Source organism: Glycine max, chromosome 15 (assembly GCF_000004515.6).
Source record: "Glycine max cultivar Williams 82 chromosome 15, Glycine_max_v4.0, whole genome shotgun sequence".
Taxonomy (NCBI): Eukaryota; Viridiplantae; Streptophyta; class Magnoliopsida; order Fabales; family Fabaceae; genus Glycine; species Glycine max.
In genome coordinates, this window is record NC_038251.2 from 15,150,925 (window position 1) to 15,167,521 (window position 16,597).

Here is a 16,597-nt window from a genome sequence, read left to right on the forward strand (position 1 = left end):
TTTTTTCAACTTTGATCATTTGAATATTAAATTCAGATTTCAGAGCTCTTTTTGAGCACAAAATTTCGTGCTCTTCTCTCCCTCTCCCTTCATTCATCTCCTTCTTCCTCCAAGCTCTTATCCATGGCCTCCTATGGTGGTGAGCTTCTTCTAGACTCATCTTCTCCTTTCATATCTTATTTTGAACAAAGGTCCTCATTCGTATTGTAGCTTATATATTTTTAGTGATTTAATGATCACATATTTCATTCAATGGAATGGATTTGTAAGTGAGATTCTTTAATGTTGTTAAATGATGCATTTCTTGCAGTGGTTCTTGTTTTAATTTCCCAATACATTGCTGCATTTAGAGGTAACGATTGACATGCCAATTAAATATTTTAAAAGTAATACCTTTTGAATTCCATATATTATTCAGAACTTTATCTTTGAGACGTTTAGACAAATATCATGGCAGTTGTTCTAACATAAACATAGGCTTTTGGGGTTGCCTTACATGCAAAACAATAAAAGAAATAATGGCTGAAATAGGCCCAATAGGTTTTGGGCTTGCCTTACATGGAACTAGTTAAGGTTGTCAAGCTAATCTAACCCATTGAGATGATTCCAATTGGCTAGATACTTTTAGAGACTTCAATAAAAGAGTTGAGCTAAACCTAGTCATCAAGTTAGACCAACTTCAACTCTATAATTTGCTTATTTTTTCTTCATAACTACTAATTGTTTGACATAACATTTTTGTTGCAGCCTCAGGTGATCGTGGAGATTCTGAGGCTTATGTAAACCACTAATCATTAGCATCCATTGTCACTGCCTCTTCTTCAGCTGCAGCCATAAAGTCCTTTTTGCAGGTGAATAATTACAAACAACTGATATATATTCTTGCTTCATCCTCATTTTCCATACTAACATATCCTATTGAAAGCATTATGCATTAGTAATGTGACGAAAACCTCTGTCTATTGATGTTTTAATTTAGTACCATGAACAAGGTATGAAACTACGGTTTTGAATGGCTTTTACTTTTCAATCTCCTGCAGCTCAATACATAGCAATCTAGGACAAATAACCTGCAGAAAGTGCTTACTTTAAGGTACGCTCGATATGATGGTTTTATTATTGTTGTTTGGATTGATGTAAAGTTACTTGACTAAGCTAATTCAAGGAATGTATGTTTTTTTTGGGTTTAATATGTTTTTTTGTCATTAAACCTTTTATGAATTTCACTTATATTTCCTAAAGTTTTAGTCTCTAAACTTTTTGTCATTAACATTTTTTTCTTTAACTTTTCATTGACTACTGCAATAGCAGTTATAGAAAGGAAAATATTTTACAGATCATTTAAATAGAATATTCCATCAAGTAGCATCGGTCAACCATGAAACCCTAACTTGAGGCTAATCCAATTTGATATTCCTCATAGTGTAAGAATAACATGTACAATACTAGAGTCAGTTACCACATCAGAAAAACCATTAGTATCTGTAGTGTAGGTTAGTGGCACTTGGACCGGATGAGAAGTGAAATTCCCATCCATAAATGGCTGAAATGGGTTCAAAGTTTTCGACATTTCCACTGAACCTTCCAGCATTTTCACCACATCACTCATTATAGGCCTTGAATCTGACCTATACTGAACAAAGGATAGAGCTACGTCAACCATTCTCTCTGTAATCTCCCTATTTTTCTCCTCTATCCCACATGCTATTATCAACTTCTGAAATTCTCCAACATCAAACCTTTTCCAAATACACATTGGAAACCACTCCTGGCTTTCAACAAGTTGAACGCCAAGGTTTCTTCTCCTGCCTACGATTTCAAATAAAAGAATTCCAAAACTATAAACATCGCACTTGTGAGTCACAAGAAAATTAGGCGTCCAAAGTTCAGGTGCAGCATAACTAGGAGTCCCCCTACCCCCAGTCATGGTTAAATGAATATTTTTACCTAATGCAAAATTTGGCTAAACCAAAATCAGTAACTTCAGGATTCAATTTTCCATCCAAGAGAATATTTCCTAGTTTGATGTCATAGTGGATTATTCTCTGTTGGCACTCTTCATGCAAGTAAGCAATGCCTTTTGCTGTCCCAACTGCAATGTCATGAAGCCTTTCAAATGCTAAGATCTTCTTTTTCATGAAACAAATACTTTTTCAAGAGAGTCATTCTCTGTTGGCACTCTTAATTACATGTACCAATATTTTGTGAACGTGTTAGTGTCAGAAAGTTGTAATATTTCTCTTATGATTTCTAATTCAGGTGTGAACCATTTGACACTTATGCATGCTGCAAACATGCTTTCTGTTGAGAAGAAAAGGTACCTTTTCTCCTTTTGTTGCTCTTCTATCTTTTTATGGGTAATTTTGTGTTTGTGTTGTTTTTCTACCTTGTCTAATTGGAAATTTCTTGTTGCCCTTTTTCCTTTCCTGTATCATTGACTGGTAAAGGTCTAAGCTACTGACTAATGGCTTGAAGCTTGTGACTTTATTGCTTGTGCTGTCCAAATTGCTCCCTATTTTGTCACTTGTGCATATACAAGTCCTATGCCATAAGTTGATAATGCTAACAACTGCAAGAAAACAACTACTCCTCGGTGATTTGCTAACACGTTTATTTTTAGTTATCACACTTTACTTTCAATGTTGTTACATTGGCTAAAGTTCAGTCTACCATATGCTTAGTTGATAGTTTGTTCAACAAAAAGGTCAATTTTGGAGAGGACAAAAGGATGAAAAAAGAAATAACCAAGGGAAGGAGTGTAGGAAATAATAACATACTAGACCGCATGAATGCAGCCAAACGGGCGTGGTCGCTTTGCAAGTCGAAGAAAGGTTCTTTTATCACATGGTCAACTCTTTGTAGACTCAACAATCCCTTCCACCAAATCCCATGCTCAAATCCCAATTAGAACATATTCCATATGCAATTTTATTTGCTTACATTTGCATATGCATATGCATAATAATATATATAATGGCATAGGGGATTGATACGGGATACATACATAGACAAAATATTGGTAGAATTGTTAGATCATGTGCCCTTGCCAAGCTGCACCTCTAAATTGTTGCTATATTGATGTTGATTTTCTTTAGTACTCTAATATTCTCTAGTGTCTCCTTGAATGTGTGTGTATGTGTGTGTGTGTGTGTGTGTGTGTGTGTGTGTGTGTATATATATATATATATATATATATATATATTGTGTATGTTATCTTAATCCTTAGATTCTCTCTGTTTTTTACCCTCCTCCAAAAGATGGAATTTGTTATTGTAATTGCTATCATCAAGATTTTCTTATTCTTTTTTAGTAAAGTATAAATTTTTACCTTCAAGTAAAACAAACAAAGAAAGCCAACTTTTCTTCAGTTCTGTCATACTTATTCATAATATTGTTATTCTTCTGAGACTACAAACTTTTGTGCCTTTTAATTTCAACACTTAATATGTCCTATGTAATGATTTATCACTCTTTGCACTAGGGAATGTTATCTATCGAATGATGGAAATGTTATTGTCTTTTGGTGCTTACTGCTCAGCTTTAATGATGTAAATTAAGTCTTATTAATCTTTTCTTTTAATTTGAAAATTTTGTTTATGTCACTTAAAGATTGGTCAAAACTATGAACAAATGGTCCATGACTGTCTAATAATTTATAAGTTAGGGAGTTAAGTACTACGTTGGTTAAGATTCTCTACCTTGGGTGATGGGTTGGCCAAGGAATTCATTCATAATGAGGCCCTTCATGGTACACAAATACTTTGTGTCTACTCTGTTTCAGTTTGAACTTTCATTATTTTATTTATGATATGATACAAATACTATTGATGTTGTCAATATTGGAATCCTAATTTTCCAAGTTATATTCTTAGGGGATTTGGAATGGGTACAAGTAGTGTTGACAGCCGATCCTGGGGTTAGATTGGAAGACATTGAGGATCAACCACCGCCTCGGAGGAACGAACATCGCCATGTTGGAGAGTCATAAGGAAAACATAGACAACAAACCCAACCTTTATGGACATACAAAGTGAGACCAAGAGATTTAGGCAAGATGTTTTCAATTTAATATTGTTAATAACAAAACTTATTACATACATGCATTCCTATTAGAAATTGTATTGTAATGGATATATATATATATATATATATATATATATATATATATATATATATATATTGATTTTTTCACATTTGTTGTTGTAGTTAAATGATTTTATTTATGTTGAAAATCAACATGATTATAATACTTTTGGTTCCCATTAATGTTGAAAATGATTAAAGATACAATAAAGCAAAAAAAAATTATACCAAAAAAATTTCAAAAAAAAAAGTCGCCAATACTACGACGGTTATGTGATAACCGTCGTAGAAAGACATTCTATTAAAAAATAAATAAATAAATAACAAATACTATGACGGTTATTTATAATCGTCTTAGTATGTCCATCAAACTACGACGGTTATCCAATAACCGTTGTAGAAAGGCATTGCATATAGATACATACAAAGACGGTCTGTCAAAAACTGTTATAGTATCCAAAACTTTCTAAGACGATTATCTGATAATCGTCGTTAAAAGTGATGTCATCATATGTGCTTACTAAGACGGTTTCACCACAACCGTTGTAGAAAGTCTTACTTTCTATGACGGTTATAAACCGTCGTAAAATGAAAAAAATAACCGACTTTAAAAGTGATTTTTCTAGTAGTGAGTATAGTAAATTATTTCGGTTTGAAAGCATAATTTCTCACTCCATTATCTCCAATAATATTATGCCGGTGATTTTATTTGCTTTAATTATAATTTTTACAAACAAACCCAAATTAATGTTGTGAAAATATTATTGGATGAAAAGTTGTGAAGTTGGTGGTAGGAAAAAGTATGTTTGTTGAACTTAAAGCCTCATATGTGTACCTTTACTTGAAGGACATCATAATATATAGGAATTTCCTTAATTTGTTTCAGATTTATGTCTGACTCAATTTGTCTCTCTATTCAACTTTACCAATCACAAGTTTCTGAAAGGAAAAAAAAAAGTATCTAAACCACCAAACAAAACACATATAGCTAACAATATATCTTTACGATGCATTGAAGTATGATAAGTTTTAATTTTAAACTTTGGGGAACTCTCTTATTTTTTGATAGTGAAAGATATAGTTTTATATGTATAATGAAGACTTGATTATGTAAGTATTTCATGGATAATAACTCGTAATTACAGTGTCAAATATCGTTTTCAATGGACAGGTTATGATGATGTATGTTGAATTATTGGAATCCATATAAAGAATGATGCACATGGTTATTGGGTTTACAGAACATTAGATATCTTTTTCACATCATGATTAGGATAAATAAATTAACATATTTGGTTTATATTTAGTGAATAATAAAAGGGAAATATATTAAAATTTCCTAATCTTTCACCAAAAGTGATATGTGGTTAAGAAATAGCTCTGACTGATGTCAGTCAGAAAATCATAATCGATGTTAGCAAAAAAATCTTAACTGACGTCGGCTAAGAAAATCTAGTTGACATTAGCCAAAACACCCTAGCTAACATCGGCTAAAAAATAACCTTAACCGATATTAACTAAAATAAGCTTAGGTTGATGTTGGCTGGAAAAACCTAGTTGACGTCAGCTGAAAAACCCTAACAGGCGTTTACTCAAAAGTTAGTCATGACCGATGTCAGTAGAAAAAATCTAGCCAACGTTAGCAAAAAAAATCATTGGTCAACATCAATTGAAAAATTAGCAAAAATTTTCCATGAGTGACATCAGTGAGAAAATAACCTTAACCAACATCATCTAAAAAAAAACTTAGTCGATATCGACAAAAAATAGTTTTGGTTGACATCATACAAAAAAATTCTGACCGGAAAAACTTCGGTCAACATCAGTGAAAAACAACTTATGTCAATATCGGCCGTAAAAACTTTGGTCACCTGTGGTTGTGAGTGTTGAGCGAAAAAGAGTCGCAAGTAAGAACGTGAGTTAGAGTGAGCATCTCCGAAAAAAGAATTTCAAATTCTATATTTTTTGAGAGAATTTGAAATCTCACTATTTTATTCAATCAAAATGATTCATAAAAATATCAGAAATTCAATCTCCTTTTAAATACTCTATCCAAACAAGCTATTTTATCATGAATCATTTTAAATTCATTGAAAAACTGAATTTATTTGCTAAATTGCTCCATCCAAACATAGGGAAAGCCTTTGATCAATATTGATTAGTATTATTTTACAGAAAAGGATATCAACGATTGTGCCTTAATTTAAAAATAAATAGATTTTAATTTTGGTCAGTTGCAATTATAAATTTATTTATGCTATTGAGTAATTAGTTAATGATATCGTGTCATATTCTTTAGTGAATTTGATGAAATGGTTATTATAACCAGACTTTTTTTTATTGCTATTATATATAACCAGACTTGTTATATTAGATATTAGTATAAGAAATCATTATTAACCGTGAATAGAAATTAAATGTCCATTTTAAAAAAAAATCCACATAAATAAATAATATATTGCTAGTTGGACTATGGCAGTATAAATAAGTATTGTTGATTAAATTACCGCTATATTTTGTACAATTAATTAATAATTAAAATTATTCAACGATTTTTTTTGAAAGATTATTCAATGAATATTAATACAATAAATATTTTGTTAAATATATAAAATATTTTTTTATGTGATTGATTTTTTTTTCAGTTATATTATTGTCGGACTAATTGCTCAAAATCAATAAGCTTCCGTACCGATTATTTTGAAGCGATTCATACTTTAAATTTTATCCATAAGTGAGTACGTAGCTCATTCTCACACGCAATTTTTAGTATATTAAAATTTGATTTGAATTATTTTAATTAATTTTAAACCTTAATTAAAATGTTTTGGCGGGAGCTTTTGGCTGAAAATTTGAAAGTAGATTAAGATCATGAAAAGATATTTTAACTAATTTTAATTTTTTTTACTAGTTAAAAAACTTATTTTATTGTTTGGTAAATAAATTTTATTTTAATAACTTTTAGTATTTTTTTAAAATACTATTTGAAATAATATTTTTTAAAATACTAGTTTTTAATTTTTTATATTTTTATTTTTATCCTCAATGTGTTTATTCAATTTTCTTATTTTTTTTTAAAATAAAATATAATTTTATTATTTTTATGTCATTTCATATTTTTGAGTCACTTTAATGGTTAATTTTATCAAATACTTATAATGTAACAAGTTAATTTCTCAATTTTTAACTTTCGGTTAATTTTTTAGTTAATTTTATCGAATATAGCTTAGTCCAAAATTGCTTGTGAATTAATGATATCCTTTTTCGTATAATAACTCAAGACGTACCTGCAGGGTTATTTAATCTCTTACAATAATGTCAAATTGGGAAACATCTATAAAGACTTAAGATCAAACGATCAAAATATGCACACACGTGAGTGTAAGTTCTTGGGACAAAAAAGATTTGCAGATAGGATGGAGGAAAAAAAGAAACAGACAATATAATATAGTACTCATACGATCACCAACAATATAGCATCCGGTAAATCTATTTAAAAAAGACAAAAATAAAGAAAAAGAGCAGAGTGCATTTTGTTGTTGGATCTCAGAGGTTCATCATGACTTAGGCAGATTTCAACACTTAAAAAACGCTTCCGAAAATACCTACTCACCAATAAACTCTCACATGTTTTTTTTATTATGAGCCTGTTTCTTGCCAATTAAACTATTTTTTGTTAGTTTGATGTGTTTTCTTAGGACAAAATGATTTTAAATAAACTTTTATATGAAATAAACGATATTGTCTAAATTCCTAGTGAAGTGAATGACTTTCCGACAGCATTTTGGTTTTAGAAAAGATGAGTGGTGACTGGGATCCTTTGACGATCATGCAATTTTGGTGGAAACGAATCCTTTATCGATTAAAAGTTTTTTAGCCCTTTCTTTGATCAGAATCATAGTAGATAGATAATTAAAAAGGACACATATATACCTTATCTATCACTATCAAGAGACATGCAAGATATATATTAGTGCCCAAGAAACATGTAATAAATGGATCCCTAGTTAAGCATTTACATCAATGTCGGTTATCAAGTGGCTGAGTATTCGTCTAACAAACGTGACAATCTCATCTGATCCTCATCCTTTCTCACCGCCCCTCCTCCAAGTCAAATCTATAGCAGCTACATGCCATGGCAAGTTGGTGACTTCTTTTTCTCTTGTTTATGTAACATGGAGTTAATTTGGCACAAAATGCTATTTGTTAGTGGAACGAAACTCTGAAGCTATATATGTTGTCATATTGGTTGTCACATGAATTTGATAATATTTAGAAAAAAATAAGATAGTGAAATGTTCATAGTCAAACTTTGTACAAAAGTTTGATTCCTAATTTTACAATCACCAATCTTAAAGAATTACCAATTGCCAATACAGATTATGATAAGCTCTCTTCTTTTGCCTGAGTTGCATGGGCAATAAAATGATAATTTAACTTGTATTTGTTTGATATTCAAGAAAAAAAATCTTTCCTAACAAGTATCTTTAAGATATTGTCTAAGAAATTAAAAAAAAAATATTCATTATGGAGATTATAGGATAGTAAAAAAAAAGTTATGAGCAGCTAAAAGTCATTTTCTTTTTTATTTCTTAGTCAACGTCTTAGTGACACTATTTAATATTTGTCTTGTAAAAATGTTCAAAAAAAATAATAATAAAGGATTGGATCTATTGTTGGAAAGATGATGAAAAATAGCTTAAGATGTCAATGAGTTAACTTTATTTAAAATTTATTGGCCTCGCCCGAGATGCTACTAAAATCTTCCAAGATATAATAATTGACACTTCCAAAAAGTAACATAGGTAAATATATATTAACATAATAGCTTAGAAATAAACCCACGTTACAAAAGCCTTAACCCTTTTATTTAGCTTCAGCAATAGATCTTGCTATGCCATTTTGCTTCTTACTCTTCTAGAATATCAAGTTTCATCAAATTATTACACAATATCCAAAAATGGATCATCTATCAATAAGTGAATCTGCCCAATTAGCATGTGAGTGTCCACTGCCTGAGCATGTCTTTTATCTTCATAAATAATTTTGCTTGAAGCATTTTTTTTTATGTATTTTAGGATTCACATTACAACATTAAAATAATCCTAGTGAGGAGAGTCAAAGAATTAGCTTACCACGCTAACTACAAAAGCAATGTTTGGATGAGTAATTGTGAGGTAGTTTAGTTTTCCAACATACCTCCTATATTTCCCTCGATTTGACAGGGACTCTCCCTAATTGGGTGGGAGTTTCACATTAGGATTATAAGGGTGTCCATAGGTTTGACATTCAGTGGATCAATTTTTTTAAGGGTTTCAAAGGCATATTTTCTTTGAGAGATCATCATATCCTTGGACTGAGCTACCTCAATGCCTAAGATGTACCAAGGCTCAACAAGATCCTTAGTTAGGAACTAACGTAAGAGGTATTGCTTTAGTTGGATTATACCATCTTGATCACTTTGATGATGACGATGTCAACAAAAATACACAAAGAGGAAGATGCATCCATGTGATGAATAGTGATAGAATATCGAGTGGTCAACATAGGAAATTAGTGCACAATTGAACAAAATTTCCAAACCCGCATGAGGGGATTGTTTAAGCACATACAAGGACCTATGAAGCCAACAAACCATTGTGAAGGACTCCCTCTGCACAACAAAACCAAGTGATTGTTCCATGTATACTTCCTCCTCAAGATCACCTTGCAAGAAGACATTTTTAATATTCAGCTGAAAAAAGGGGCCAATGATGAATGACTACAATAGAGAGTAAGAGTATAATAGATGTCATATTGGCCACAGGAGAAAAAGTGTCCATGTAGTCATGTTTGAATGCATGAGTGTAGCCTTTTGCCACCAAACAGACATTAAAACGATCTAAAATATTTATCACAATATTATAAAAATGTCATTGTCTCACATTACGCATTGGTTTTTCAAGAATTGATGTAAATTTCTAATGTAAATCATTAACTGTAATTGTGAGTTTTTAAAAGAAAACATCTTTTTAAGTCTTTTTGAAGCAAAATTTGCTTTTTGGCACTAAGTATAGTCTATATGACACTCAACACATAAGATTTAGAGAGAAATATTTTTTTGTAGGGATCATGCTTAGTGACATTTCATCAACGTTTTGCATGATTCAAATAGAAAGCAAGTCAAAGTTAACTCTAAGCATCATGACTATTGCACTTAGTGTGGCCATTCCTGAAACATCTCATTTTTCATGAAATAAATTAAAAATGATTTATTTAAAATAAATAAAATTTTAGAAAAATAATAAATTTTTTGTAATTAAATAAATAAGAGAAATAGTTTTATTATTTAAAATAATAGTTTTAAGATAAATAAAATAAATATATGTTTTTAGAAAAAAAAATTATTTATTCATTTGACAGAGACTAAAATAGATTTTCTTTATATCAAATTATAAAATAAAAAAATAGAGTAAATAATAGGCCTAGAGTACCCTAACTATAAATAGATGTTACTTTTTACATTTATGACACGTCTATATGCTCTCCATTTCTATCAAATTCGTTTTCCCTTCTTCCTTTCTCAAAACCCTCTCTTTTTCCCGCATACACTCAAACCTGTCTCAGTAAATCGACGATCCCTGACTCGTTAATCGTTGGATCGTTGTGAAATTTGAACACGAGGCTCAGAACTTATTTTCCGCATACACTCAAACCTGTCTCAGTAAATCGACGATCCCGGACTCGTTAATCGTTGGATTGTCGTAAAATTTGAACACGAGGCTCAAAACTTATTTCCGCTCACACCCACCATTGGGATTTTCGATTTAATGTCTTTGGTAGAAGAAATGGGCTCGCGCTGAGTTTTCTCTTTTCCTGCATACACCCAAGTCTGTCCCAATAAAACTACGATCTCGGACTCGTTAACCGTTGGATTGTCGTGAAATGGACACCACTTTTGAAACTCATTTTTGCACATTCTCACGGTTGGGATTTGCGAAATGATGTTTTTGCAGCGAGAAATTAATTTCTCACGTTGACAGTGAAATGGAGGCTACAATCTCTTCTCCTTCTCTGTAATGCTTGGAAATCCTAGCAGAACAATTAGAGGAAAAACTTGAGGAGTCTCACAGAACCACTAGAGATGCCGCTATCACTATCGGACTACATCCGTGAGTCCGCTTAGAGGTAAGAGATGAATTTATCGTAATTGGAGTTAGAATGAACATGTGTAGGGGTCTTTAGAGGATCAAATTGAGGTTTATTTGGGGATATTTATTGCATTATAATTCTTCCTGTATGATTATGTGAAATTATTTGAGGGGTTTTACTCTCCATGTTCTGAGAAACATTTTTGTATAATTTGTTTGTGTTTTGGATAAGATTAGCATGATAAATAGTTATATTGGGATCATGAAATTGTGTATAAGTGGTAAATTGAATATGTGAAGAATTATGGGATAACATGTTGCTTTGAGATTATAACATTTTTATTGAGATTGAGTATAAGTACAAAGTTGAACATGTGTTAATCTGTGAGATACACACAAACATGTGATGGTGGATTTTGACATTGTGAGATGTTAAAATTATGGACATGAAATTTGGTTGTAAATAAGTGAGTGGTTAACACTTGATGTGACAATAGTTGTGTTGTGGGCTGTGAATTATACAACAACCCGACTGATATTTATCTTGAGAAAAGTGTTTATGCGTAGTGTTAAAGGGAAGATGTAGAATTCCTAGTTAGGAACCTAAAGTGTTAAATTATAGCACAATGTGTTAAACGTGTTTGAAACACAAGTGTAAGATCGAGGGTATTGTATAATTCACGAACAGTGTCTACGTGTAAAAATTGTTTTATGGGTTAGACCTGAATCAGGAAGATAAGGCCCTAACAGATTCTTCGAAGTCTAGGCCTTGGAGGTAAAAACACTTGATTTGAGTGCTCCTTTAAGCCTATTTTGATCTCATATGGTTGGAGTATTCTCGTAAAAAAGAGTGACATTGACTTATCACCTTATGATTTTACTTAGTGAGAGTGACCTGACATACCCATTGTGTGGTGTGTCTTGTTATGTACTCTTAAGCGCCCAAGTGTGATTTTTCACTAACGTGATACCACATTGCATATAGGCTTGAGTCTTAGTATAATTGTTGCACAACGCCTGCTAATTGTTCATTATGAAATTAATGAGTGTTATTACATCTTGACTCGAGTGTGTGATTCATGTGTAATGTGATTGGTGATTGAAAAATAAATTTTAAATGATAGAGTGGTGAAGTGATAGAGATTGTATTAAGTTGAGCTATGTTATAAATACTTCTATAATTTATTTTGATCATGTCTTTGTTTATTTTTATATATTTTTTTAGAAATATAATAACTCACTCTCTGTGTGCTATTTGTGTTTAGATCCTCTGATGATCTCAAATCTTGTGTTCATGGGAGCAGATGATTATGATTAGGTGGATGACTTTAAAGAACCTCATGCTAGAAGACACTGAGACACAATGCTATGATAGGATCTAACATTGGGGATGAATTTTTATTTTAATTGCATGATGTTATTTTATTTTATTTTACCTCACCGATTTAACAAAATTTCTTTTATAAACTCTGACGGTCTTGTTCTGAGCCAGATATGCTTTTAATAAGTTTTATTTGATAATAGTGAAGTGAATGTGAAATTTTTACCCACATGAATTTGTTTATCTGAATTTTTATATGTTTTATTTATTTATATGTATATCCGGGTATAGAGTTCCAAAAAAAAACATCATTTTAATTCGTGAAGTTAGGCTTAGCTTGAAAACAACTACACTAGGCCTAATATTTACTACTAGAAAATATGGATTTAACGTCAGCCACTTAATATCAGCTCTCATGAACACTGATGTTAACATAAACATAATAGTATTTTTTGTAAATAAAGTGTTATTATTAACATCAATTATAAAATAACAATTGTGAGTTTCCCTTATTTTCATAAAATTGATGTTGGTATTTTTCGCTTAGCATCAGGTTTTTTAAAGTGATGTCGTCAATGTTTTATTCTAATATCAATTTCACTTTGTCACGCCATTCCTTCCCCTAGCTCCCTCAAAAATTTTCATTCCCTCTCTCTGTTGCCCAAACCCTCAAACCAAACCCCTCTGTTACCACAACCTCTTCTCCCAAATCCTACAGTGGCTACCTCTTCTCCCTAATCCTACAGTGGCTACCTCTTCTCCCACCCCAAACTTTTCCCTTCATTCTTGACATTGATTTTCCTCTAACCCCCAGACACGGTTCAAAATAAAAAGACAAGACAAGATGATCGGGACTAATGCCATTTCAAAACGCACAAAAGAGAGAGAAAAAGAAAGAGTGTGTGCTTTTTGAAATTTTTGTATCAGAAATTGAATACAGTAGTAAAGATGAAACCCCCATTTGTTGAGTTCTAGAGAGAGAAACTCAGAAATCTAATTCATACCTTGCTCCTCTAGATCCTACTAGCCAAATCTCTGTTTTAGGGCTCAATTTCAATTGATCCCTAACCAGCAAGTGCGAGTTCCTTCGATTCGACGACAAATTCTCCGTTTAGGATCCGTTGATTGATTCATCCATGGCAGCGATTGAGGACTTGTTAGAACTCTCTGATTTGATGCGCCAAGCCATGACACTCCTCCCCGACGAAGACGATGACGAATCCTCCAATTCCTAAAGACTTCCACTTTCCTCAAGATCGTTGCACTAAAAAATGTTGTAAGTCTCCACTTCTTCGTGTTTCTCTTCTTCTTCTTCTGCATCATCATTTTTCATCACTCACTTCAATTACAATTTTTGTAGGGTGCTAGTAAATTCGCAGTTCTCAACAGTTTGATTAGACATCCCGTTTTGGTAACTCCAAACTCACGCTTAAACCCTATTCTATTGTTATGAAAAGTGAAACTATGAGAGTGACTGTGGTAATTTAGGTGTTTTTATTTATGTGTACGAGGTCTTTTGGTCAAGATCTATTGTGATGCTATAGATGTAAAAAAAAATTGTGGTTTTATAAGTCATAATTATGTACTTTACTCAACAAATAGTGAGCCATTTGTTTTTGGATTGCCATTTATACCTTAGTGATTTACTTATTTCCAAATTTCTATTGTGTTTATTGATGGTTTTTTCTCTAGTCTACAAGTTCAATTTTTGTGTAAGACGATGAAGCTAACTCTATCCATTTTTTGTCACTTGCAATTCTTTACGATTTATTTGGGTTAAGGTTACTTTACATTGCATGACATCATCAGATTCAAAATCATCACAGAAGAAGGAAATGGAAAAAGTATGTTTTTATTACTCTTTATAGGAAAATATTGATGATGGCCTTCACTAATGTTAAAAGAGAAATGCAAGAAACACACTATTAATTGATTGAAATTTGTTGAAAATCACAAAATTGTATTGGTCTCACTCCTTATTTATTGAAATCCACTCATGATTTTGTAGTTTTCAATAAATTTTAAACAATTAGAGTGTGTTGGAAGTAGTGTGTTAAAGCGTGCGTTTCTAGTACTCATGTTAAAATATGCCAAGAGCTAGTGTCTTCCTTCACATAGATACTAGTTGTTTTGCTTCTTTATTTTTCCAATTTTAGTTTCCTGGTTTCCCCATTACACCTCTCGGTCACTTGCCATGGCGAAAGAAGCTCATTTAAACATGTTGCAGCTGGCAGGGATTCTATACTCATATTAATTGGTTCAATTATTTTATATATTTTAATCTTCAGTTCAAATTTGGTACATGCTAAGAATTTATTAATCTTGTTAACTAGGTTGAAGAAAATTTGGATGGTGGACAAGGGAAAACTTCAGTTTAGCGTTTCTTTTCAAGATTTTGTACACCAATATTTTTTGAGGCAAGTACAACTTTTGCATCATTTATTTGACTGAGAAAATAACCACATTTGCACTACATGTAATATTATCTTTTCTTTTTCATGCAGTCTTTTATTTTAACATCTCTTGTTGAGTGGGTGATTGTAGCCAGATAACGACAATTGTAGTAAGAAAACTAATCTCTGTAGATCAATCAAAATTTTCCATCCAAGATTACTGATGAAATGTATTTTTTAGATGGATTCCTGATGGACACCTTTATCCAACTGTGCCCAATAGGTGCAACTACATTCATTGGCTTCAACATCTTTCATCAAATATTATTCCAAACATTGTTTCAAGTGATGGCAAGGTCAGGGGATTTAACATTGGAACTGGAGCCAATTGCATTTACCCGTTCTTGGTGTTTTTCTTCATGGATGGAGTTTTGTAGGATCAGGTATATTATTTATCAATAAAACTCTTTTATTGATTTTGATGTTATTCTCCTATAAAATTAGTGTTTTTCAAAGTCTAGGTTTGCATAGGTTATCATTATCGAGATAAAATTTTAATTTTGATTAGAAAACAATATAAAAAAATAATTAAGAACAGATTAGGCTTGTTGGTCAAGAACCTATCCTATTTACAGCTAGTATTAAAAAAAACATAGCATACAGGAAAGAAGGTGCAACAAATGAGGAGATAACAACAACAATAACACTTGCTAATGCCAAAAAGTTCATTGATAAGTTGCATCAGGTATAACATTTGTTTACACAATTGAACCAAACTAAGTTTTATGTTTCTTTCTCTTTTTTTTCTTGTATTTTTCTATTAGAAAGTTATTGATACTTAATCATGCTTGCTTTCCCTCATTTCAAAATATTACTCTAATTTTAATATATGCATAGGAGGGATGGATTTTCATTATGAGGGACTTAGATTGCAACAGAGAATGTAAATGCCTTCACCAAGCCAGTGTATTTCAGCTTCATCTAAGAGCCATTAATCTTTCATATTGATCCTTGTACATTGAGACCACAAAGACTAGTGTTGATGGAGTTTTTGTTGTGGGTGATGTCTAGCATAAGAAGTATAGGAAAGCTATTATTGTTGTTGCATTTTTAATACTTGTTTCATAACCTTTATATTCAAATAAATTAGATTACTTTATTTGATTCTTGGTTTTGAAATAGGTGTTTTGAATTTGATGGCCATGTTTTCTTCATGTTCTCAATATATGTATTCCATTATACATCATTTTATAAAGTTGTTCCTTACTATGTTAGTTTGCAATTTGGACCTATTTAGTGAAGTTCTTATACTTTTGGAGTTAGAGTCCATATTTTTTTCTTATTTTGAAGTTAGAGTCTTGTGTACGGTAGATCTAGAGGAGAAGGAAGAATACAAAAAAGAGCCAATTTTTTTTTTTTTTACAAATGACTCTCTATGCCAAATCTATTAAAAATTGATGTAAAAAGTATACTTTAACATTGATTTTAATTAAAACCAATGTTGAAAATGTCCTTTGTGCATCGATTTTAAGCAGGATCGATGTAAACAAGTCAATTATTTTCTTTTGGGTCAATGCTTTTTACATCAGTTGTTTCAAGAATTGATGTAAAATTCAATATTTAACATCGGTTTATAAACCGATGTTGAGAGTTTCTCACTTTCAACATCG

General features: G+C 31.6%; 2 long non-coding RNA genes and 1 pseudogene across 6 annotated transcripts; 2 read left to right on the forward strand and 1 right to left on the reverse strand.

The window, feature by feature from the left end:
* Window positions 1-1,417: 1,417 nt before the first annotated feature.
* On the reverse strand, window positions 1,418-2,138 carry LOC102670051 (rust resistance kinase Lr10-like; annotated as a pseudogene).
* Window positions 2,139-13,253: 11,115 nt separating this feature from the next.
* On the forward strand, window positions 13,254-14,954 carry LOC106796040 (uncharacterized). The gene is made up of 3 exons (XR_001384903.2): window positions 13,254-13,810; window positions 13,895-13,945; window positions 14,868-14,954. It is a non-coding gene; the product is annotated as an uncharacterized lncRNA (long non-coding RNA).
* An 81-nt stretch (window positions 14,955-15,035) lies between these two features.
* LOC102662419 (uncharacterized) lies at window positions 15,036-16,106 on the forward strand. 5 transcript variants are annotated; one of them, XR_001384900.3, is made up of 4 exons: window positions 15,036-15,097; window positions 15,169-15,370; window positions 15,591-15,672; window positions 15,825-16,106. It is a non-coding gene; the product is annotated as an uncharacterized lncRNA (long non-coding RNA). The 5 variants fall into 5 exon arrangements; XR_005888857.1 differs by having other exon boundaries at window positions 15,584-16,106; XR_005888856.1 differs by having other exon boundaries at window positions 15,591-16,106.
* The last annotated feature ends 491 nt before the right edge of the window (window positions 16,107-16,597 follow it).